The following is a 25,040-nucleotide window of genomic DNA, read 5'->3' on the forward strand; positions in this document are numbered from 1 at the left end:
TCATTGATCTCTTAGTCGTGTGCGGTGCCCCCCTCCGCCATAATCCACCTCGATAATATCATAGCGGTGCTTAGGCGAAGCCCTGCGTCGGTAGAACATCATCATTGTCACCACGCCGTCGTGCTGACGTAACTCTCCCTCGACACTCGGCTGGATCGGAGTTCGAGGGACGTCATCGAGCTGTACGTATGCAAGAACTCAGAGGTGCAGTGCTTTCGGTGCTTGATCGGCCGGGCCGTGAAGTCGTACGACTACATCAACCGCATTGTGCTAACGCTTCCGCTTTCGGTCTACGAGGGTACGTGGACACACTCTCCCCTCTCGTTGCTATGCATCACTATGATCTTGCGTGTGTGTAGGATTTTTTTTTGAAATTACTACATTCCCCAACAACTCCTAGGTAAGTTGTTGACGATTGTTATTTTAAAAGTTCTTAATAGAGCTCTTTTCTTATTTTGAATCGAGTTTTGGCGTACCAGCGATATTTCAATTCATCCTTTTCTTCCAAGGATTTCATAATTGGACGTTGAACCCATTTCATATGATGGGAGTTGCCGGAGTATTAGGTGCGACTCTGCTATGCGCTATTCATGGAGAGACTGTAGAAAATACTTTATTTGAGGACGGTGATGGTGCAAAAGAGGGTTTGATTGAGTATCGAGGAACAAAAGAATTTAGTCTAAAATACAAAAAAGAAGTAGATTATTTTTTTCATGAAAGTGTGTTATATCGACTAGAGGGGGGGTGAATAGGTGATTTTTATGAATTCTTCACTGAGGAATTTGCCGGTGAGGAAATTCCTTAGAGAAGAACTACTTGAAGCGGAATAAGTACTCAAAAGTAAGCATAACAGGATACAGACATAGTCATCATGATGAAATGAAGACAAGCATAGAGTACAGAAAGCGTAAACATAGGATAACACAAGATGAAGACAAACAGACTGAAGAAATTGAACTGAGGAAATTGAGAAAGCCTTCAGTCAAAGTCTTCAAACACAGATATGAACAATCACTCAGCACAGTAATGAGGAAATGAAAGAGTTGAGAAAATAGAACCAGTAAGGTTGGTGGAGACAATGATTTGGCAGACCAGTTCCAACTGCTGTCTTAGTTGTATGTCTGGTTGGAGCGGCTGAGTATTTAAACTCGAGGACACACAGTCCCGGACACCCAGTCGCTGAGCACGCAGCTCAGGACACCAAGTCCTCACCGTATTCTCCTTGAACTAAGGTCACACAGACCTCGTCCAATCACTCATGGTAAGTCTTCAGGCGACTTCCAAAACTTCACAGACTCGGTCACTCGGCGATCCACAATTCCTCTTGGATGCTCTAGACCATGACGCCTAACCGTCTGGAAGAAGCACAGTCTTCAACGGAAACAAGCATCAGATCCATGCAGGATCAATCTCTTCAGTGATGCTCAATCACTTTGGAGTTTGTAGGTGTTTGGGGTTGGGTTTTTCCTCACTCGATGATTTTCGCTCAAAGTCCTCGGAGGATGGGTTGCTATCAAATGACAAGTGTCAGTTTCTCTCGGAGCAGCCAACCAGCTAGTGGTTGTAGGGGGCGGCTATTTATAGCCTAGGGAGCAGCCCAACATGATAAGACATAAATGCCCTTGTCTGATATGACCATTAGGTGGATAAGATATTTTGGGACAGCTGGCGCGTAGCACGGCAACGGTCGGAAATTTGACTCTCAAATTCCCTAGGGCTATCATGTTCCTCACTGTGTAGGCAATCCGCACTGGCGAATTCCTAACTCCTCAGTTAGAACAAATTCCTCAGCGACCAGAAGAACTTCGTCTCTGTCACTGAAGAAATTGACTGAACTGTATGAGATTTCCAAAGGTTTTACTCGAAGGGTTTGGTAGGTGTAGGATTTTGAGTTGAGCATCACATGGAAATTTTTCCTTTGTATTTCATTGACCCCCTTTAACAGTATGGTGTTTCCTATGACTCAAGAAAGATAAAAACAAAACTATGAAAATGAAGTCTTCAAGCTTCATATTCCTCGCACGAATATCAAGTCTTCACGGACACACCATTCTTCACTTTCAAAGTCTTCATGAAAGTCTTCAGGAATACCAAAATCTTCAGTCGAAGATATTCATTTTTAGGGGTCGACTTTCTCTGTAAATATCAAACTCCTCATAGACTTATAAACCTGTGTACACTCACAAACGCATTAGTCCCTTAACCTATAAGTCTTCAATACACCAAAATCACTAAGGGGCACTAGATGCACTTACAATCTCCCCCTTTTTGGTGATTGATGACAATATAGGTTAAGTTTTCAACGGGGATAAACATTTGAAGTGTAAGTACTGATATTGAGGAATTTGATTGCAAGATATAGAGGAACTCCCCCTGAAGATGTGCATAGTGAGGAATTTTCTTTTTAAGCAATGCACACTTGAAGAGTTAAATCATGGAGATCTCCCCCTATATCTTGTAATTCATACACATATAATATGAAGAATTTGAAATGCATGATGAAATATGGTGGCTGATGAAATTCAACATGCGTGCAATAATATTAATGAGGAACATGCATGCAGAATAACATATCAAGTGTATCAAAGCACAGTGCATCAAAAGTATCAAAGCACCATCGGGTTTAAGTTTACAACTCGATCCAATAAAGTTTCAGAAGAACGAGAGTTGTAACTTAGCAAAAACGCCCATATAATAGACCCGCTTGAAGACTAACTCAAATTTCTCCCCCTTTGTCATCGAATGACCAAAAGGTTTGAAACTGAGGACTAACGCCCCTGAAGAATATCAAGTTGACGGAGGAGCACCAACGTTATCGGGGTCGGTTGTCGTAGTAGGACCTGCCGTAGTGTCGTCTAAGTCTTAATTTTTCATCATCTCGCGCGATGAAGAATAGGAGCTGGCCACCAAGGAAGGAACCTTGACCTTCTTGAATTTCTTCGGTGGAGGTACAGACCAGTCAAATTCTTCCTTGAGACCCATATTCTTCAGATCTACAGCGCTGTAGGCATGAGATAGAACAGCCTAGGTACGGTTGAAGGTTTCATGGAGGTAGTAGTGGTTTTTCTTCACTACATTGTGTGTTGATGTCATGTTGTGAAGAATTGAACCAAACTGACGCTTGACCCATTTATGATTGCGATCAACCTTCTGATGAAGACTGAGGAGTAACTCACGATCAGTCATCACCCTGGGTGATGTGGCTTGAGGATTTTGCTTAGCGGCAGAATCATGTGTGGCAGAGTCATCATAGGTGGAGTAGGATGCAGCCTTGCAAAATTGACCAGCCAATGGACGAATGCCTTCATCTATCACAGCAGTGGCCTTGCCTTTGTCATCATCTGAGGAATATGTCCGGTTGAGGACTTCAATTGGAGGCAAGTAGCTGCCATGGTTCAGAGTATCAGCCTTGTAATTGAGTGAAGACCTTGTCCTGATGAATCTCATAATCCATGGTGCATAAGGCTTCAGCTCAAATGGTGACATAGCAATATTCGCCAGAGTCCTCATGAAGAAATCATGGAAGTTGACGGGAACGCCATGAATGATATTGAAAAGCATATTCTTCATGATGCCAATGACCTCTTCATCATTTGAGTCGTGGCCTTTGATAGGACTCATTGTCTTCGTCAGAATGCGATAGACAGTCCGAGGCACATACAGTAATTCCCTAACGAGGAATTTGGTTCGAGCGGCCTGCCCTGGCTTCAAAAGCTTCATCAGCACTTGCATGTAATGATTTGATAGCTCAGGTTCACTGTAGACGCAACGAGCACCGTCAAGGGGAGGACTGAGTGGTAAGACACAAAGCAATTCAGTAGCTGGTGCCTTGTAATGAGTATTTTCAGACATCCAGTCCAGCACCCATGAATTCACATCTTCAGAATTTCCTGTGAGGTGCAGGGTTGCATAGAATTGAAGAATGAGTTCTTCATTCCAATCACAGATGTCAGTGCAGAAATTTAACAATCCAGCATCGTGAAGAACACTGAGGACTAGCTCGAAGCACGACAGAGACTCCATGTCCACATGAGGAATATGTTCATGATCGAAGACTTTGTCTTTGTTGAACAGTACTGAGGAATAAAAATTGGCTTGACTAGCAGTCCAAAAACGCCTCTTCCTTATGCGAGCAGAGTCATAGGGGTTATAGTTAGTGAAGAACACATGCTCGCTAAAGAAATCTTCAGCCTTGAACTTTTGCTTCTTTGAGAATGGATCCGTTGGCTTGGGCACTGGAGTGTGAGTGAGTTGCATCACAACTTCGGGAATCACAATCTCAGGTTCTTCAGGCTGAGGAATTGCTGGTTCCTCTTCAGTTGCAGTCTGCGTGTTCGAAGGATCAGCAACAACAGTTTCTTCAGCACTAGCGGTTGGAATTTCTTCATGGACAGATGAAGTGGGATGAGTTTCTTCAGAGTCCATTTGAACAGTTGGTGTAGGGGACTGAGGTATTTGTTGAAGTGGGGTGAAGAGTGGGGAATTGGGGTGCTGACTTTCCCAAAAGTCATCATTCATCACGGGCATTGTGCAGCCAATGTCCACGTCTTCATCTTCATTTTATTCAACGCCAGCCTCTTCAGCTGTGAACTGAGGCATTGGCGAGGAAGCAACATTCGTTGAAGGGATCGTATCCACTTCAATTTCTTCATCAATCTGCTCTGACGAAGCAGCAGAATGATTTTCTTCATCAGATCCGCTAGGGATCACATATTCTTTACCAAAAGGAACAAGGTCCTTTGATGGCATGGTGGAAATTGGAACAACATCAATTGGATTTTCAATAGAGCTTGTCATAGGCTTCATCTTCTTTGGAGCTGAAGATGCTGAAGCACTTGATGCTTTCCTTTTCTTCACTGCAGCTCGCTCTGCAACCTTGGTCTTCTTCACATCGAATGCACATGGAAGAATTGGAGTTGGTATAGGCGCTGATGGAGCTGAGGAATCTGGTTGATTTTCTTCAGGCACAACTGATGCAGTTGCCCTGACTTCTTTAGTTTCTTTAGGCGCACCACTAGTGGATGCCCTGGCAATTTCTTCAGCGGCTGGAATGGAGTCATCAGCCCTGGAACTAGCATTTTCTTCAGCATCCTGAATGTCATCAGCAGTGCTGGCATGTTCTTCAGTTTGCTGAGCAGAAGCTTCAGCTTGAGGAGTTTCTTGTTGCGATGGGGCTGCAACATTGGTAAACTTTCTAGTCAGTTTCACAAACCTGACTTTGGCTCCTTGCCAATCAGCATAGGAAGCATTGAAATCATCGCTGAGGGCTTTGATTTCAGACTGGATCTTGATGAGTTTATCAGTTGTCATATTGACAACATTTTTCTTCAGAAACTTCTCCTTTCTGAACTGAGCCTTCTTGATCTGCCTGGCCTTCTCAAATTTCCATTTCTCTTCAGTGATGAAATGGGTCAGCATGTGACTTTGACCAGGAGTCAGATTGAAATTAGGCATAGGAGTGTTTGGGTCCTTGTGCCAAAGATCAATGTAATCTAGGATCGCCCTTGGATCCAAAAGCAGTGGCACATTTGTGCCTTTGGCTCTAGCGGCCCTTTCTTGTCGGTCTTTCATGATTTCAGGAAGTTCATCATCATCAGCTTCATCGTCAGATGGCACTTGGAAGGCAACATGTTTCTTCTTCGGACTTGGCCGAGGACCTCGACCAGCTGTTGCCTTAGTCTTCAGTAGAGTGGGGCCTGATGAAGATTTTGGTGCAGCTGAGGAACTTGTTGAGGCACCAGAGGCAATAGAGATGCCTGTCGTCCTTTGGCACGTGGCCAGATGTACAGGTGTTGAGGACTTTGCCGGAGCAGCTGAGGACTTTGGAGGAGGAGCAGAGGACTTTGGAGGAGCAGGAGCAGCATTTGGAACTGGCCGTGAGGGCTTTGAAGATTCTGGCCGTGAGGGCATTGCTGATCAAGCACTTGGCTTGTGAGCGGGCTTCTTTGCCATTGATTTTCTTGGCCTGACAGAGGCCTCAGTGGCAGCAGCAGCAACAGTCTTCATTGAATTTCCTCACTGCTTCTTTGGCTTGTCTCGCCAACTTGGCTTGGCGTTTGGCCCATTCTTCAGGAAAGTCGCCACCACGCTTGATGCTGGTGGGGTCAGCTTCTTGGCCAGGTGCCAATGGAGCTCTTGGGCATGGAGGATTTAGTGCGAATTTCTTCATATACTTCGGAGTTACATATCTGTAGTCCCTCCATTCTCTTGCCCATCTCCTTTCAATCTTCTGTATGCGCACCTTGCGCTGATTTTTATTTTCTTTTCTGTACTTAGCCTCATCAGGTGTGCAATAATCAGCATAGATGGCTTGAGGTATTTCAAAAGCAGTCATGACCTCAGGCTTCTTTCCTCCTTTCTGCGGTTTCTTACCGTCTGCCATATTCTTCAGATGAGGAATTTGAACAATCGAATTCTCTGAAGAAGTATGCAACTTTTCTTCGAGGAACGCTGCAAATGAGTTAAGTTGATGAGAACCTAGTGATTCAGCAGCGGACATGAGTACCTGTGAACAGAGTATAGTTGCGAGGAATTTGGAGAGGTCATATGCGTTCTCAGAAGGTTTTTCAAAAAGAACAAGTTTGAGGAATTTGACCAGATGAGCCTTGAAGAATTTCACTAAGCATTCTTTGGCTTAGGTTCGAGAGTTGTATAGATCGAGGATCCACACAATTGAGGAATCTTGAAGAAAAATGATGCTTAGAGAAAGAAATCAAGAACAGATGACTAGTGAGGTGTTTTGTGTGTGAGGATTTGAAGAATAAAACACCTTTGAAGATTTTGTTGTGAAATTTCAAATCAAAAGAGGGCAGTAAAAGTAACTTTTAATTACCCTGGATGAGGAACACGACGAACTGAGAAGAGAATAGTGAAGTTCGTCGGTGTAGATCTTCCACGCCCTAACTCGGCGGAGGAAGACAGCTACGACGGCGGCGGAGTGAAGATTTCCGCGGCTGGCGCGAGTACGATGGCGACGAGGTTGAGGCAGTGAAGCTCTACCTCACCAGCGACGATGGAGTAGCGGCGGTGCTAGGGTTTGAGAAGCTCGAGCGAGAGAGAGAGGTCGAGCGGAGTAAAGGAAGTGAGGAAGGGGAGAGCGGGTATTTATAGTCGCAGTTAAAACTGTTCACCCGAAGATTTAGGACGAATGTGCCCCTGACCCTTCTCATCCACATGACATGTGTCACCCACGTACTGAAAAGTGGAGATCGTGTTAGATCGTGGGTGAATAGATAAGTCTATCGTGGGATACATGACGGTTTGAGCGGTAAAACCAAAAATTTGGATAAGATTAGTTTTAAAGTTCCGTTCACAAATTCTTCAGCTGTCAAGGACACAGTGAAGATTTTGAACGAGTTTCAAATAAAACGCACATGAAGAATTTATGAATAGATTGGGTTGAGTATAGCATAGAGGGGAAAGGGTCCGATCACATTCACTTAGCAGAAAATGCAACTTGAAGAAATAGCCATAACTGAATGTTGTAGAGGACATAAACTCATATATATATAGCCAATGAAGAAAAACGATGGAAACAGTGAAGATTTTGCAAAGTTGAAGAATTTGAAAAACTGAAGAATTTCAAAAATGAAGATTTTCAACTTTGGTGGTGGTGTGACCCACCGTATAAGAATGATGATTTCAGACACCGCGTACAATTGTCGTAGGGTTCTGAGAATCAAATTCTTCATTAATTTCTTCACACTTAGAGTGTTATTCTTCATTGATTGAAGAAAAACGTTTCTTCATGTGTTGCACATCTAAGTCATCAATTTTGCATAAGTGTTAGGATGAGTGTCCTTTTTCAAAGAACATTCGAAGATTCTAGGATATTTAGCTCACACCGCAACTTGCTAAATCTCTTCTCATCCAAGGGCTTTGTGAAGATATCAGCCAACTTTTCTTCAGTCTTCACGTGCTCGATGGAGATGTCGCCCTTCAACACATGATCACGAAGAAAATGATGACGAATCTGAATGTGCTTTGTCTTCGAGTGCTGAACTGGGTTGTGAGCAATCTTGATGGCACTCTCATTGTCACAGAGGAGAGGCACATTCTTCACGTTGACGCCATAGTCCTTGAGGGTTTGCGTCATCCATAGCAGTTGAGCACATCAAGAACCAGGAGAAATGTATTCAGCTTTAGCAGTAGACAGTGATATGCAGTTCTGTTTCTTCGAGGACCAACAGACCAAAGATCGTCCGAGGAAATGACAAGTACCAGATGTTGAGTTGCAGTCCACACGATCACCAGCATAGTCAGAGTCAGAATATCCAATGAGATCAAAAGTAGAGCCCTTGGGGTACTATAATCCTAGTGTTGGTGTGTGAGCTAGATATCGAACAATATGCTTCACAGCCTTATGGTGTGATTCCTTCGGTGCAGCTTGAAATCGGGCACACATGCAAACACTAAGCATTATATCTGGCCTAGATGCACATAAGTACAATAAAGAGCCAATCATGGAGCGGTATACCTTGTGATCGAAGTCAATACCATTTTCATCAGTGCATAGATGGCCATTTGTGGGCATAGGAATTTTGACGCCTTTGCAATCTTGCATGCCAAATTTCTTCAGAACATCCTTGAGGTATTTCTCCTGAGATATGAATATGTCATTGTGCTGTTGACGAATTTGAAGACCTAAGAAGAATTTCAACTCTCCCATCATAGACATTTGATATTCTTCAAGGGCGTTAGTCCTCAGTTTCAAACCTTTTGGTCATTCGATGACAAAGGGGGAGAAATTTGAGTTATTCTTCAAGCGGGTCTATTATATGGGCATTTTTGCTAAGTTACAACTCTCGTTCTTCTGAAACTTTATTGGATTGAGTTGTAAACTTAAACCCGATGGTGCTCTGATACCAATTGAAAGTGCATTATATCGACTAGAGGCGGGGTAAATAGGCTATTTTTATGAATTCGTCACTGAGGAATTTGCCGGTGAGGAAATTCCTTAGCGAAGAACTACTTGCAGCGGAATAAGTACTCAGAAATAAGCATAACAGGATACAGACATAGTCATCATAATGAAATGAAGACAAGCACAGAGTACAGAAAGCGTAAACACAGTATAACACAAGATGAAGACAAACAGATTGAAGAAATCGAATTGAGGAAATTGAGAAAGTCTTTAGTCAAAGTCTTCAAACACAGATATGAACAATCACTCAGCACAGTAATGAGGAAATGAAAGAGTTGAGGAAATAGAACCAGTAAGGTTGGTGAATACAATGATTTGGTAGACCAGTTCCAACTGCTGTCTCAAATGTACGTCTGGTTGGAGCGACTGAGTATTTAAACTCAAGGACACACAGTCCCGGACACCCAGTCGCTGAGCACGCAGCTCAAGACACCAAGTCCTCACCGTATTCCCCTGGAACTAAGGTCACACAGACCTCGTCCAATCACTTGTGGTAAGTCTTCAGGCGACTTCCAAACCTTCACAGACTCGGTCACTCGGCGATCCACAATTCCTCTTGGATGCTCTAGACCATGACGCCTAACCGTCTGGAAGAAGCACAGTCTTCAAAGGAAACAAGCGTCGGATCCACGCAGGATCAATCTCTTCAGTGATGCTCAATCACTTTGGGGTTTGTAGGTGTTTGGGTTTGGGTTTTTCCTCACTCGATGATTTTTGCTCAAAGTCCTTGGAGGATGGGTTGCTCTCAAATGACAAGTGTCAATTTCTCTCGGAGCAGCCAACCAGCTAGTGGTTGTAGGGGGCGGCTATTTATAGCCTAGGGAGCAGCCCGACATGATAAGACCTAAATGCCCTTGTCTGATATGACCGTTAGGTGGATAAGATATTTTGGGACAGCTGGCGCGTAGCACAGCAACGGTCGGAAATTTGACTCTCAAATTCCTCAGGGCTATCATGTTCCTCACTGTGTAGGCAATCCGCACTGGCGAATTCCTAACTCCTTAGTCAGAACAAATTCCTCAGCGACCAGAAGAACTTCGTCTCTGTCACTGAAGAAATTGACTGAACTGTATGAGATTTCCAAAGGCTTCACTCGAAGGGTTTGGTAGGTGTAGGATTTTGAGTTGAGCATCACATGGAAATTTTTCCTTAGTATTTCCTCGACCCCCTTTAACAGTACGGTGTTTCCTACGATTCAAGAAAGATAAAAACAAAACTATGAAAACGAAGTCTTCAAGCTTCATATTCCTCGCATGAATATCAAGTCTTCACGGACACACCAATTTCTTCACTTTCAAAGTCTTCATGAAAGTCTTCAGGAATACCAAAATCTTCAGTCGAAGATATTCATTTTTAGGGGTTGGCTTTCTCTGTAAATATCAAACTCCTCATAGACTTATAAACATATGTACACTCACAAATGCATTAGTCCCTTAACCTATAAGTCTTCAATACACCAAAATCACTAAGGGGCACTAGATGCACTTACATTTCATTCTTCAAGAACTTCATATAAGGTTTGATTCAAAATTATATTGCTTCATCGGACCCGGGGAAATTGCCAAAGCATTTGGCGATTGACACGTTGGAATATAAAGGACTAATAACCTTTGAATTCTGCATTATTCCAAGACTCCTATTTCAAAGTCTATCTTTTAACGGAAAAATGAAAATAAAAGTAACCCTTCTTTTCCCATTCCCTCTCTATTGCATGGGTGGAAGAACTAAAATAGAGGATTCTGAAATATGAACCATAAAAGAAAACACCTACTAAACCAATCACAGCAATACCAGCTACAGTGCCTATCAGCCAAAGAGGAATTCTTCTAGTAGTATCGGCCATTTCCCGTACTTTCCTCCCGTTGGGGGAGAGTTTGGGAGGTTTTTGCGATGTGGGAAGTTGGCAGGGGGCAGAGGCTTGGGGTTTCCAGAACTGTCCACGGGAGTTGCCAGATTTGCGGTATGGAGTTGTCGCATCTGTTGCATGCGAGTTGCCTAACATTTGTTACTTAGTTGCCTGATATGGTCCAGAATTTGCCTAAATGGGCGTCAGTTTTTTTTACTTAGGATGCTTGATATGGTTCCAGGACATCTTTTGCTAGTTGTTCCAGTCAATGCTCCGTAAGCTTTCACACATCGTAGATTGTTTGAAACTCAATCCTAGTGGTTTTTAGCTTTGCCAAAAGTTGGCCAACACTCTGTAGGTAGTTGCCTCAAATAACACATGAAATTTGCTCTTCTATTATTTTCCTTGTCATTTCATCATAATTTTTGGGGAAATTTTATACTTGAAATTTGAATGTGATAACACATTATCAATGTATGTTTTATCTCCTTGTTTGCTACAATGGGATTTTTAATTGGGGGTGATGGGGATTGTTGCAGGTAAGATTCTCTTTCCCCCCTTGTTTTTAACAGTCACATGCTTTCTTTTTGCTGGCACCTCATACACATATCTCAAAGTTCATGAACACACACTTACTTGCGCTAAAAACCAGGGGTTAGGCAAGTCCACACTACTAGACTAAGCAACTTACACACATAGAGCAAGCTAGCGGAACTAAAAATGGTAGGTCACACACAAATGTTAGGCACAAACTGGGGGGGGGTATTCAAATGTCAAACAATTAACATATTCAACACTCAAGTCACATTCAAATGTTTCGCTTACAGTTACAACTAAACAATACTTCCTTTTTTTGTTCTTGTGTGGGTTTTGTCCATCATCGTGTTGGTTGACGATGCACCCAACACTAGTATCTTCTGTTTTTAACCTTCGGAAACTTGCTTACTACTAACTGGCCATGCCTAATAGATTTTTGGTTGCGGGGTGTTTGAGTTTTTTTATACCATGCGTCACTGCTGTGTTTTTCTTCATTGTTTTTTGCAGGCCCACTGACAAATTCTTAAACTAAATGAAGTCAACCTTTTCAGCAGAGACTTCTGGATAAAACCACAACTTGCCTGAAGCTACTATGTAACTTGCTTACATTCCCTGACATGACTTGCCTTTTGATTCTTTTTCCTGGACCTACTTTTTTCCTCCCAAACCAGGAATTCGTGCAAACTACAAAGCTGAACAACAAAATAAACATGCCAAAGAAAGCAACTCGACTACTCACTTTTTCTAGGTATGCTTCACGCAAACCAAATTTGTTGCGACTAACTTGTTTTTCTCAATGCCTTTTTCTTTAAAGCATTTGCATGTTACAAGTAAAAAGCAAAGCAAAAACATCTTTTATTGTCTATACCCGGGGGTCGGCAGCAACATAGATGTGATTTTTTCCCACTGAGTGCACTGATTCCCCCCCAAAAAAGCCATATGAGTTGCTTTTTATTTTGTTATTTTGCACTAAAATTTTCCTGGAATAGAACATCAATAGTTGTTTGATTTTTGTGTGTGTAATTTTTGCATGCACAACTACAAATCAGGATAGGAAGCTTGAACCCATCAATATGTAGTTTTTACACACAACACAAACCTAGTAAATCATGAAACTAAGAACCAACATAACCTAGACCAAAACACCGATGGACAACATCCACAAACTGATCTCCAAGGGCTTTTATTATTTTTTAGTATTTAAGTTTGGTTTCCCTCCCCCTGCCCCCAAAACCATCAGTTGCCTGCAAAGTATTCTGTACTTGCCTACATCTGAACACATTTTGCCTAAAAAAATCAAAATACCTACACCATTCCAGCTGCTCATGCACCCCACAACTTATAAACCCAAAACGGAAACCAGCCCAAAAAACCATAAAGAAAAACAACCTAAAACATCTTCTCCCAAGGGCTTCTTTATGTTTCTTTCTAGTTTACCACAAATTCAATAGTTGCCTGCGTCTCAACACAAACTTGAATAAAAGATCACCCCTAGGTGCTGGTTGGAGTGCCTATTACACATAATTGGGGTTTTGCTTTGACTTTTTTTAGTTTTTGCATACACAACCACAGATCAACATATGAAAGCATGAACCATCAACTTGTTCTGTTTTATTAATTACAAATCAAGGCAGCCTGCCTAAAAACACCAAACTTTTGTCTGTTCATTCCACTGAATTTGCCCAAAATCACACAAATGTCACTTGTCTATTTTTTTATTCTAGACAAATGCAACCTGATATACAGGGAGGGATAATGCATTCGTAACAACACAACATTTAGTATTCATGTTATCCAAACAACAATGTTTTGAACTGTGTGTTTTCAAGCCAACACGGCGCGATACAATTTTTCTTCTAGATAGCAAAGTTACGATGAATTACACAGAAATTTCTTCATAATGTTTTTGCCTGTTGAGTTAGTTTTTTTAATAGGACTTGCTTGACATTTGAATTTGACTTGCCAATGTTTAGCATGTGACTTGCCTGATTTTTATGTTGGCTGTCCTTTTTAAGAATTTAGGTTATGTTCTTACCCCAATACTTGCGTGCAGAGCATTATGGTCATGGCCATCAAAGGAGACAGGGTGAGATGGAGCTTTCATATGGATCGAGGTCTGGGAGGACGGAGGTGTGCGTGTGGGGCGTGGAGCAGGGGCGGCGCCAGGCCCAGGCAGCCAGGGCCTCGGCCTGTGGTGTGGTGAAGTTTTCCTTTGTTGACTGTAGCAGAAATCGCACTGTAGTGTACAGTAACTATATTGCTTGCCTGTGTCATGAATGGACCCTAGCTCTATTACTGGCGTGGAGGAACGAGGAAGACGTGAACTCAGGAACTCACATCCTTTTTCCTACACGTGATCGAGGAGGGGGAGTGGCGTTGGTTGTTGCGCGAGAACTGGTCGGGGCGGGGGACCAGGTGTTGGGCATTTCCTTTTTTGATCATTTTTTTGGACGGGCGAAGATATCCTTCCTTAAATGGGGTGTGTGCCATGGAACACTAGGGAGCACCTATTTGCTCCCTAGTCATGTCCTTTAACCATATGGTGTTTTCTTCGGCCTACAGGAACATACCCATCGTGAAAAGCTAGAGCGAGGAGAGTGACTACAATGAAATTAGGACACTACACACAACTTGATGAAGGGAGATATCACAAGGAGGACATGATGATGAAGGCAACAAGCATGACCCGGCAGGACAGTGTTCAGAATCTTGGAACTTAGGATAAACTGGTGCCAAGTTATATACTAGCATGAACCATTAAGTTCAGAATAAGGGTCCCCTACTAGGTGTCTCCTACTCTCCAGCTAACCTTTTTTCTTTCCTCTCCTCCATTGCTTTTGCTTATATTACGTGTGGGCGGAAGGTGCGGAACCATGAGTATAACACACCCGATTGGTGGTTCTAGTGTAGGAGAAATGTGCTAAAATGGCTTGCGAATCATGGACATAACGTACAAATGAGGGTGGCATTCCATTGTAAGCTGTGCATAGTGTGGTTGTGGAATGTTTAACCCTTTACAAGATATCTATACACCGAAAGGTAAAGAGGTCTTCGTAATAATGGACCACTAGTACAAATCTTAGCTTTGTCCACGTGCTCCATTTTTCACTAAATTAATTCAGCCGACAGCAATAAAGACCAACTATGGCTGTTTCTGCGGACAATGGCTCAAAGAATTATCCATTCTCACCTGCACAGGGAAAAAACTCCAAGATATTTTTGCCCAGTTGCACTCAGGGAAACATTGGTGAAATCTACTTTGCGGATGATACTTATTCCCTGGTCATAGTACGATAGCTAATCCAATTGCAAGATGTAGCTTAATTCTATGGATGAATGGCTCGATCTGCATTGTCATATGAAAACCAGACACTCCCTTCACAGTCATCACCTTCAACGACCAAACAATATTAGTTTTCAAAAAATTGCAAAGGAAAGAAAAAATGAATCCACAAAGCACGCTACATTAGGGAAATGCACAAGGAAGCAAAGGCTTTCAAAAGTATAGTTATCATCTAAGTCAGGCTTTAGTTGATGTACTTAATCAAACAACTTAAGCTTGATTTTCCCAATAAAAGCGCAAAAGCAGTTTTCTGGAGCACACTTACAAACCTAAGTTATATGGTCTACATTGAAATAGCCAAACTCCACAACTATCACCCGGCAGTTTTTTTACACAACTCCCATATTCTTGTTATGGTATGAAGTTCAGGGCCGTACGTTAGCATGTGTAACCGGAGCGGCTGAACAGAGCCCCCGACTTGATAGGTAATTAAGTTGTTAATTAAATGGAGAATTAATTCGAGTAAAAAATTATGGAAATATCGCACCCCAAGGCCCAAGCTGCCCCCTTCTCTCTCGAATAGACCTAGGGATGAAAATGGAGTGAAAACTTTCCCTTTTTCCGGAAGAAGAATGAAAACGGAGATGAAATATGAAAATGGAAATGGAAATTTGGAAAATGGAAGTGGAAATGGAATTTTTTTATGCGGAGATGAAAACAAAAATGGAACGGTGTTTTCCAGTGGAATAGGCGTCGAAACGGAACTTTCCATTTCCGTGAATATGAAATTTTTGTTGTTACTATAGGCTTACGGCTACTTTTTTTGAACTTGACTTATCGCTGCATTGTAGCCCAACCACCAAACAACACACAATGACACAATGAGCAAAATGGATCACTATGAAACCCAACTTCTACTATCACACACGTACTCAACTAGACCCTATACGCAATTATCTTGTATTACCGCAATCCTACGCTAAGTTGCTAACATAATCATATAATTTTGTAGCCATGTTACGAATTCGTTAAATTTGTTTGTTTTGGTGTGTGTGTTTCTCTATGGTTCAAGGGGGTTTTAACTTCCGGTCAACGCCCGCTTCTGTTTCCGTGTCCGCTCTGTATTCGCTTCGTGTCTGTTTCTGGTCACTAGTGGAAAAAGGGTCAAATGTGAAGCACATTAGTGCCGGTTACAACGGCTAGCCGGCCGCTCTCATTAGTACCAGTTCGTGGCGAACCTTTATCACCGGTTCGTGCCACGAACCGGTACTAAAGTGAGTAGTGGCAGGATGTTGTCAGTCTGGGGCCCCTCCAGTAACTTTAGTACCGGTTTGTGTTACAAACCGGTACTAAAGGTCGTCCTACATAAATCCTTCGCCCACCTGAGCTCGCTCTGTTCTTTCCCTTTCGCCTCTCCTCCTCTGTTCTTCCCCTCTTCCTCGAGCTCATCACAAATTTTGACCAAAATTTGTCAAGATTTGAAGGCCCCCATCCATTCAAATGATCACAAAGGTGAGCAACTTTTTCCTTTCATCTCTCATTGCTAGATTAGCTCTTGCAATGCTTTGTATAGTGATTAATTTGTGAGTTTAGTAATTTGGAAGGAATTATATGTGCTAGTGTTTGATTTATATGCAATTTGAGGTCAAAAATAACACTTAGTTTGCATATGTAGGTGTGGTTTACTTAGTGCCTTCTAAATCTCCATCGTAACCACCGTCGATCGCCCGCACCGTCCCGTCATCGGAACCACCTTGTGGTGAGGCTCTTGTTCATGAATGTTTTACATTACCAAATTGATGTTGGTGTGATTTGGATATATAGTTACTCGTATAATTATCTTACCCGTACGTTGTTTGTTATACATAGTGCCATGGTTTTGATATCCGTCCCCGTCGGCCCTCGTCCTTGTTATGATTCGGATGTGGTATATTCTCTTTTAAAACTAGTTGTTGCAATTCGTGTTTATGTCAAATTATGCCCATCAAGTTGACATGGATATTTTTATCTAGGAGGTATGTGAACCAGAAATTCCAACCGACCCTATTGTCGAGAGGTTAAATTTAGTTGAAAGAGAAAATGAGTATTTGAAATAAAAATTGAAAAGAATTGAGGGGGAGAAGATGGAATTGGAGTTGCATGTTGCCGATGTCGTCGATGATCACAAGATCAAGATGGAGAAAATGTGCTTGAAGATTAGAAAGATTAGAAAATATGCCTTTGATAGTGAGGCTTGGTATCATTATGCTATTGGATCAATTGTTACCTTAGTTGCAATCTTGATCGCATTTGTTGTTGCATTTAAATGGTTTAGCTAGAGAGTTATTTGTTTGTTGCATTTAAGTGTTGTATGAACTATATATATATGTATGAACTTTATGTAAGAACTTGTATTAATTTGGTCTTTTCGGTGTTGTGTAATGAAGATGAGCCGACAATAGATGTATGATGATTGATGCTCTCCCGAGTTCATTAATTACGTGCATACTTTTCTGCTTGCCGCTGAGGCAAACAAGCGGGCGGATGGTTTTATGCCTTGTCCATGTGCTGGCTGTAAGAATGGTCACAAGTACTCAACGTCAAGAACGATTCACGTCCACCTATTTGAGTCCGGTTTCATGCCCCGCTATAATGTTTGGACCAAGCACGGAGAAAGAGGGGTTATGATGGAAGACAATGAAGAAGAAGAGGACGACGACAGCTATCCTGGCCATGGGTTCCCTGAATACGATGATACAATAATGGGGGAAGAAGCTGAGCCGGCAATGCGGGAAGAAGCTGAAGAAGAGGCATCAGATGAGCCCGCTGATGATCTAGGTCGGGCCATTGCCGATGCAAAGAGAAACTGTGCAAGTGATTTGGAGAAGAAGAAGTTGCAGCGCATGTTAGAGGATCACAAGAAATTGCTGTACCCGAATTGCGAAGCTGACAAAAAAAAGTTGGGAACCACACTGGAATTGCTGCAACGGAAGGCAGAGAATAATGTATCTGATAAGGGATTTGGAAAGTTGCTGGTAATGATAAAGAATATGCTTCCAAAGGACAACAAATTGCCTGAGAGTACATATGAAGCAAAGAAGGCCGTCTGCCCTCTAGGGTTAGAGGTGCAGAAGATACATGCATGCCCTAATGACTGCATCCTCTACCGTGGTGAGTACGAGGATTTGAACGCTTGCCCGGTATGTGGTGCATTGCGTTATAAGATCAGTCGTGATGACCCTGATGATGTCGAGGGCGAGCGCCCCATGAAGAAGATTCCTGCCAAAGTGATGTGGTATGCTCCTATAATACCACAGTTGAAACGTTTGTTCCAAAACAAAGAGCATGCGAAGGCGATGTGATGGCACGGAGAAGACCGTAAGAAAGAAGAAAAGTTGAGAGTACCCACTCACTGGTCGCAGTGGAGAAAAATCGAGAGAAAGTACCGGGAGGAGTTTGCAGGTGACCCAAGGAACGTATGGTTTTGTCTAAGCGCAGATGGCATTAATCCTTTTGGGGAGCAGAGCAGCAACCATAGCGCGTGGCCTGTGACTCTATGTTTGTATAACCTTTCTCCTTGGTTGTGCATGAAGCGGAAGTTCATTATGATGTCAGTGCTCACCAAAGGCCCTAAGAAACCCGGCAACGACATTGATGTGTACCTAAGGCCATTAGTTGAAGAACTATTACAGCTGTGGAATGGAAAAGGTGTACGTGCGTGGGATGAGTACAAACAGGAAGAATTTGACCTAAAGGCGTTGATGTTCGTGACCATCAATGATTGGCCTGCTCTTAGTAACCTTTTAGGACAAAAAAACAAGGGATACCGCGGATGCACGCACTGTTTGGATGATACCGACAGTATATATTTGGATAGTTCTAGGAAGAATGTGTACCTGGGACATCGTCGATTTCTTCCGAGCAGGCATCCCGTAAGAAAGAAAGGAAAGCATTTCAAAGGTGAGGCGGATCACCGGACAAAGCCTCGCCACCGTACTGTGCTGATGTACATGATATGGTCAAGAATTTGAAGGTAATCTTTGGAAAGGGTCCTGGCGGACAACCTGTTCCGAAGGACGCTGACGGACGCGCACCCATGTGGAAGAAGAAATCTATATTTTGGGACCTGCCATATTGGAAAGACCTAGAGGTCCGCTCCGCAATCGACGTGATGCACATGACGAAGAATCTTTGCGTGACCCTGCTTGGCTTCTTGGGCGTGTATGGGAAGACAAAAGATACACCAGAGGCACGGGAGGACCAACAACGTATGCACGGAAAAGACGGCATACATCAGGGTCAGGCCAGCTACGCTCTTACCAAAGAAGAGAAGGAAATCTTCTTTGAATACCTGCTCAGTATCTGTTTCCGCATTCATTTCTAGGGTTTCTTTCCGCTTCTGCAAAACAATATGAAAACAAATGTGGTAGCACTCAGTTACGTCCGTTTCCGCTCCGTTTTCATCCCTAAATAGACCCGTCAATTACTCCAAGGGCCATCTTCCCTCCCCCTATCTCTAAATGCATTGGCGCATTGCGCAAATTAAATCGTGCACCCATCGTTTCCTTCCCATCTTCTTTTCCAATTGTCTTCGGGACTAATGTGCTTTACGATTCCCTAAAAGAAAGGCGTTAATGCCAGCAAACTGTGGTCATGTACTCTTGGAATCACCCATCGTAGCTTCATGTGCAGTCTCAAATGATCTACAACTAAAGTCTCAAATGAAGGTTGTGGCACTTCTCAGCACCCTATTCTTTATTATTACTCCAGTTTATAAGTAGACTAGCATATCCAGTTTCTTGTTCTTTCTTGAACTTGTGCATCTGGTGGTGCAATTCTACATGAAAATTACACTGTTGTAGTGATTAACAAACTATACTCGCATGTTAGGGCCTAAATTTTGATTCTCACAGGGCCTCTCATTTTCTAGGTACGGCCCTGATGAAGTTCAAATATTATAACCTTACTCATATATGCTTGCTACCTTGCCCTAACTCATGTATAAACATTAACTTTTGTCAACCGACTTACATATCATCTCATATAACCCAAATAACTATGTGGTACCAGGCAGTGGCAGAGCTACACAAAAATAGTTGGACAGCAAACGACGGCATATTTCTTTTCAGAATTACAATGAACCGTCACTAGTGCAGAACCGGGCTATAGCCCCGGTTCATTAGGGGCTTTAGTACCGGTTCGGCACAAACCGCCACTAAAGTGCCACCACGTGGCACGAGCCGGGGCCGGGTGGCGGGAGACCTTTAGTACCGGTTGGTAACACCAACCGGTACTAAATGTTTGGGCTGTTTTGGTTTTATTTTTTATTTTTCCTGTAGTTTTGTGTTTTCAATTTAATTTAGAGATTGTTTTTACATTATAATTAGTTGTTAAATCATTAGGTAAAGTACCGCATATTAGTTTCAACTGGGACGCATGCATGGATCCTAGCTAAGTGATCAAATTATATATGCCATATCCATATTACTTGATCACTTATATTAGGTGAGCAAGTAATATGGATATGGCATATACTTGATCACTTAGCTAGCTAGGATCCATCCAGTTGAAATTAATCCGCGGTTTCTTTCATAAATGATATAATAACTCATCATAGTCGTCATTAGCACGATTTAATCATCATAGTCATTACCGCTATCTAATCACCACCAATATATACTAGCTTAAAGAAGAAACATTCACTTGTACCAGAAGGAAAGATACCATCGAGTTCAACATGGTCATGATTATAAGCGAAGAACACGAAGAGCATGCTAATCACTCCTATTGCTCTCTCTCAGGTAAAATAGCATAGAACATTTATAGCTCTCCTGATTCATCATATTGGAGCATGCTAATGAACCTGTCTCCTAATTGTGGGATGCGCTTCTGATTGCTGCCCCCTAGTACTTCTCTGTGATCGTGGACAATTCTGCTCCAGTATTTCATAAGCATTCCTCGCTATTAGAAATCTTGAATGCACTAAAGTGCATTATAGGAGGTCTTGGCCGTAAGCTAACCATTCTCATGCGACCTTTAGTCTCGATCCACTAAGGCAGAACATTCATCGGGAGTCCCAGTTGAAGAACATCGTATAGTAACATACTTAGCAATGAAGTTTAGCTTAAAAAATAATGTATGCAAAAGATGCACTGAGGAAAAATAGTAAAAATCTTACCATCTTTCCTAAATAGATGTGACCGTAGTTCAATACGATCACTATTGGTCGCACGTTTTGAGTACTAAGATTTTTAAGTCCAGAAAAATAATTTGTCTTTACAGTATGAAGATCCTCAAGCCATGAAACATAATGACTTATCTCCTCGCAGTTTAGTTCAGCCCCGGGACAGTGGAAGGTCCTGTCTACCAAGCGCTGGACAGGTTTGCTTGAATGGAAATAAGTTGTCAATTGAAATTAGTTGTCAACTTTTTTTGATAAAACAATATCGAAGACATAAATATGGTTGAGAAACTCACATAATGGTATAACTGGAGGCGTCTGCACATCAACCCAAATGTCTCTATTACCTTCAATATCATCTTTGGGACGAATATCAAAGGTGATAAACATATCAGACTCAAATGCATAAGCCTTGCATAGTGCTTGCCAAGTTTTGCATTCAAAATGGGTGTAGGTTTCTCGATTATATAATTTGACGTTGAAGGTATAACCATGCTCGGTCGTCAAGTAAACTCTCTTTACCTCCATAATTTTGTTAGGACTGAAACCTATCTTATGCAAGACAAAAATTCTTGCATGGTAGGGAATACGCTAGTAGAATAGTAAAAATTTAAAATAATAAGTTGAAGCAAATGAAGCATATATATTTCATGCTTAATTACGAAAAAATACTTGTCGTTGTGACTTACTGTATCCACTTCGAAGGTCCCATCCAACTTGATGCTGAAGCGCCTATCATCAACTAGGAAATTTTTGTCGCACAGGCCGCATTGGTCTTCGAGTCTTCGCACATAATCAAATCATTTTCGTCGTCAGAAGACATTTCCTATATATGTTCGTAGGTGAAACATTAAACACTTATTAGTTATATTAATATCACGACCGGTTTTTCAATAAAACATTTATTGAAAAGCCGACCCTTTTACCGGACTGGTATAGGAAAATCTTCCTTACCAGTAGACAAATCATTGATATAGATATCTAGTAGTACTAAATGTTATACAAGGTTGAGCTGAGGCTGCTCAACAATTTATTAGAAGTATGCCAATATTATACATAAAGGCGGATATGGCACACGGAGTATGGTGGCATGCTACTGACTCGCAATAAAAGTAGTGGTGGATATGTCACAGTGAAGTGGGTGATATGACTCCTAAATCTTAAAGCTCGTCGAGCGCTGGAGTGAGGCTCGATGATTTATTTGGGTAGCGGAAGCGTATATGATACAAGTGACCAATTCCAGGATCGCACGGGACTGACTGGGACTCCTCTAGGCGTCGGACTCGCTATTGTACTCTTCATCCATAAGATCACCTTCGTCGATATCTGGCCAAATCAACAAGCCAGGTGAGTACTTTGAATGTACTCGCAAGACAGTTTGGGCTTAAGATATAACAGATGTAAACATGATGCACATGAGCAGATTAGTAATGCACACTTGAATAATAAATTTGCACAACAGGTTAATTAAAAAGGAAGTCAGGCGGAAGACCTCCCGAAATCCAAATAAAAGAAACTGAAAACCGATCGGGTGTCTGAAGCGACGCCTCGAAGGGTAAAAATAAATCAACATGCCGCAGTCGGGCGTCTGAGAGACACCACATAAAGGGCTTATATTGAAAAGTAAATGACAGTGCGTGCCACAGTCGGACATCTACGCGACATCTCGGAAAGGGCTTATAATCAAAGTAAATAACAGTGCGTGCCATAGTCGGACGTCTACGCGACATCTCGAAAAGGGCTTATGATGAAAGTAAATAACAGTGCGTGCCACAGTCAGACGTCTAGGCGACAACTCAAAAAGGGATTATAATGAAAGTAGATAACAGTGCGTGCCACAGTCGGACGTCTACGCGACATCTCGAAAAGGGCTTATAATGAAAGTAATTAACATAGATGCCACAGTCGGATGTCTGCGCGACATCACATAAAGGGCTTATAACAAAAATAAACAAGAAGAATGCCACAGTCGGACGTCTACACGACGTCGCATAAAGGGCTTATATTTCATCATCCGAACTCAAGTTGTTCATGAAATTATGTCACTTCAAGAAAATACTCAGTAGTAATAAATAGGTTAGTCCATCCACAGGAATAACATTCAGCCGGGTTTACCACTCAAGTTTGGTCACTGGAGATTTGCCACTGAAACTGATACTGAGACTGACATAGATAAGTTGATTATGGTCCTTGACCATAGATACGGTTACTTGAATGATTTGGGACTCTACAGAGTTTGTACTATTTAACCACAGCCAACGGATTCTAGTAGTCACAGCAGACTACTTCCGTTTACGGTATTTCAAAGGAAACTCATCTAACCAGTACACACCCATTCCACATCCCGATGCCAGGAATTACCCTAGGCAGCGTTCAAGAAAAACTTTGAGATGGGGAGGCTACAACCTCGAGTAGCATGGGATCAAATTTATATCATGCGCTCTAAGGGGTGTCCCCCTCTCGGTCCCAACCGGAAACACCCATGCCTCCTGACCGGATGTCTGGCTTTAATCCAGGGCTATGGAACCCTCATCCCGGCCCCTCTATTTGGTGTGTACGAGGAAAGAGGTTTGCAACCTACTAAACCATAGTCTTTGCAGAAAACATGTGGTAGCACACAAAAAGGGAACGGATGGTAACGTGACTTGATCCACGTTAACACTGGAGTTGAACGGTTTGGCATAAGAGTGGCATGCTTCAACAATACCATCTCACCACCTCTCATGTCACCACATGATCAGGTTATCTCCCATCAAATAACACATCGAGTTTCGATACTCACTTGTAGTAACTTTGCATGCAATATAGCAATTACCGATGTTCATATGGACATGCCACGAACTAGCTACTCAAGCAAACATGCAAAACACTCATCATATCAAAGGTTCAAACATGCTTGCCTGGTTCGGAGTAGTCGGAGTCTAGCTCAGCGAAGTTCACGGTTCCGTCACCTCCGTCGGTATCTATGGCATAAAGAAACCGCATACTAACATAAATACCAAGTATGCACAAAAATGTTCCAAATATTTTTCAATTAAATCTGATAAAAAACTAGAGAGAAAAATAAAGATGACAGAAAAAGAATCAATTCAAAATCACTTTTTGTTTAAAAGTTATTAAGATTTTGACCCAGGGACTTATGTGTAATGATACAGAAAGTTTCCAGGGGCCAGCTTATAAAAACAGAAAACGATTCGATTAGAAATACGCCAACCCCAAAGGAACACGCACTCTGCCCGAAGGCGTTTTCAGAAAACGGTTTGATAAAAAGGGAATAAGCTGACGAGGGGTCCCACCCGTCAGGTTTGAATTTTCAAACAGGGTCACCGATGCCCGAAGGCTGCGGTGGTCACCGGCGGCGATCCACGACGAGTTAGGAGGAGTGGATGGTACCTACGGGTTCCTTGGGTCCTCCGCACCTGAGGGTGGTTGAGTTGGTCGTCAGAGAGCACCACGTCGACAGCGGCCCCAACTCCGGCGGACGGTGGTTCGGGGGTTGTTGGATCTCGTCGGGGAGGGCTGCAAAGGTCGAATTGGGGCTCGGGTTAGAGCACTGGGTGCACTAGAGGGTTGCTGACGCGGTTTGGGAGGCGGGAATGATCTCACCTGAGTGAATCAAGCCGGAGCCCAAGGCGGATCGGGGCGGCGGGAGTCGGGGAAGGAGACCTCCTCAGGGTCCTCCTAGTGGCTAGGCGGCGCTCTGGTGAGGTGGAGGTGTGGTGCGGTGTCGAAAGTGAGCTCGGGGCTCCCTTTTATAGGAGATCCGAGGCAGTGGCCATGAACGGGATAACACCGACGACGATTACAGCGAGGCAGTGGGTGGTCAGGTGATTAAGGGGGCTAGGCATCATCACGACGGTCTACTGGTTCCGTTCCAGTGCTAATCTTGGCCTGCTTTGGGTGGTACTCCAGGTTTCTGACAGAACGGCTCATGGAGCTCGTCAGCGGCAGGGGGCACGCTCTGCGCTGCTCAGGCCACGGCGACGGTGCCACAGCATGCACAGGCTAACGGACAGCCACGCGGAGGCTTCAGGTGGCTCAGGTGGTGCTGGACGGCGCTGAAAGGTGGTGCTGGTCCCTGCCGGCCGCCACGGGTGGCTCTGCAACCGCAGGAGTTGCCAGCGTCGGCGAGGCACGCCGCCACCGACACCTGCGCCCGTCCAAATGAACGTGCGGTGCTCTGGATAAGGAGGGGGAACAGGGAGCAAGGCGCCACTGCAGTTACTGGCGAGATCGACGCCGTGCTTTGAAGAAAACGACACTGACGGCCGAACTGAAACACTGAAACTCT

The sequence above is a fragment of the Triticum aestivum genome, chromosome 1B (assembly GCF_018294505.1).
Source record: "Triticum aestivum cultivar Chinese Spring chromosome 1B, IWGSC CS RefSeq v2.1, whole genome shotgun sequence".
NCBI classification, from domain to species: domain Eukaryota; kingdom Viridiplantae; phylum Streptophyta; class Magnoliopsida; order Poales; family Poaceae; genus Triticum; species Triticum aestivum.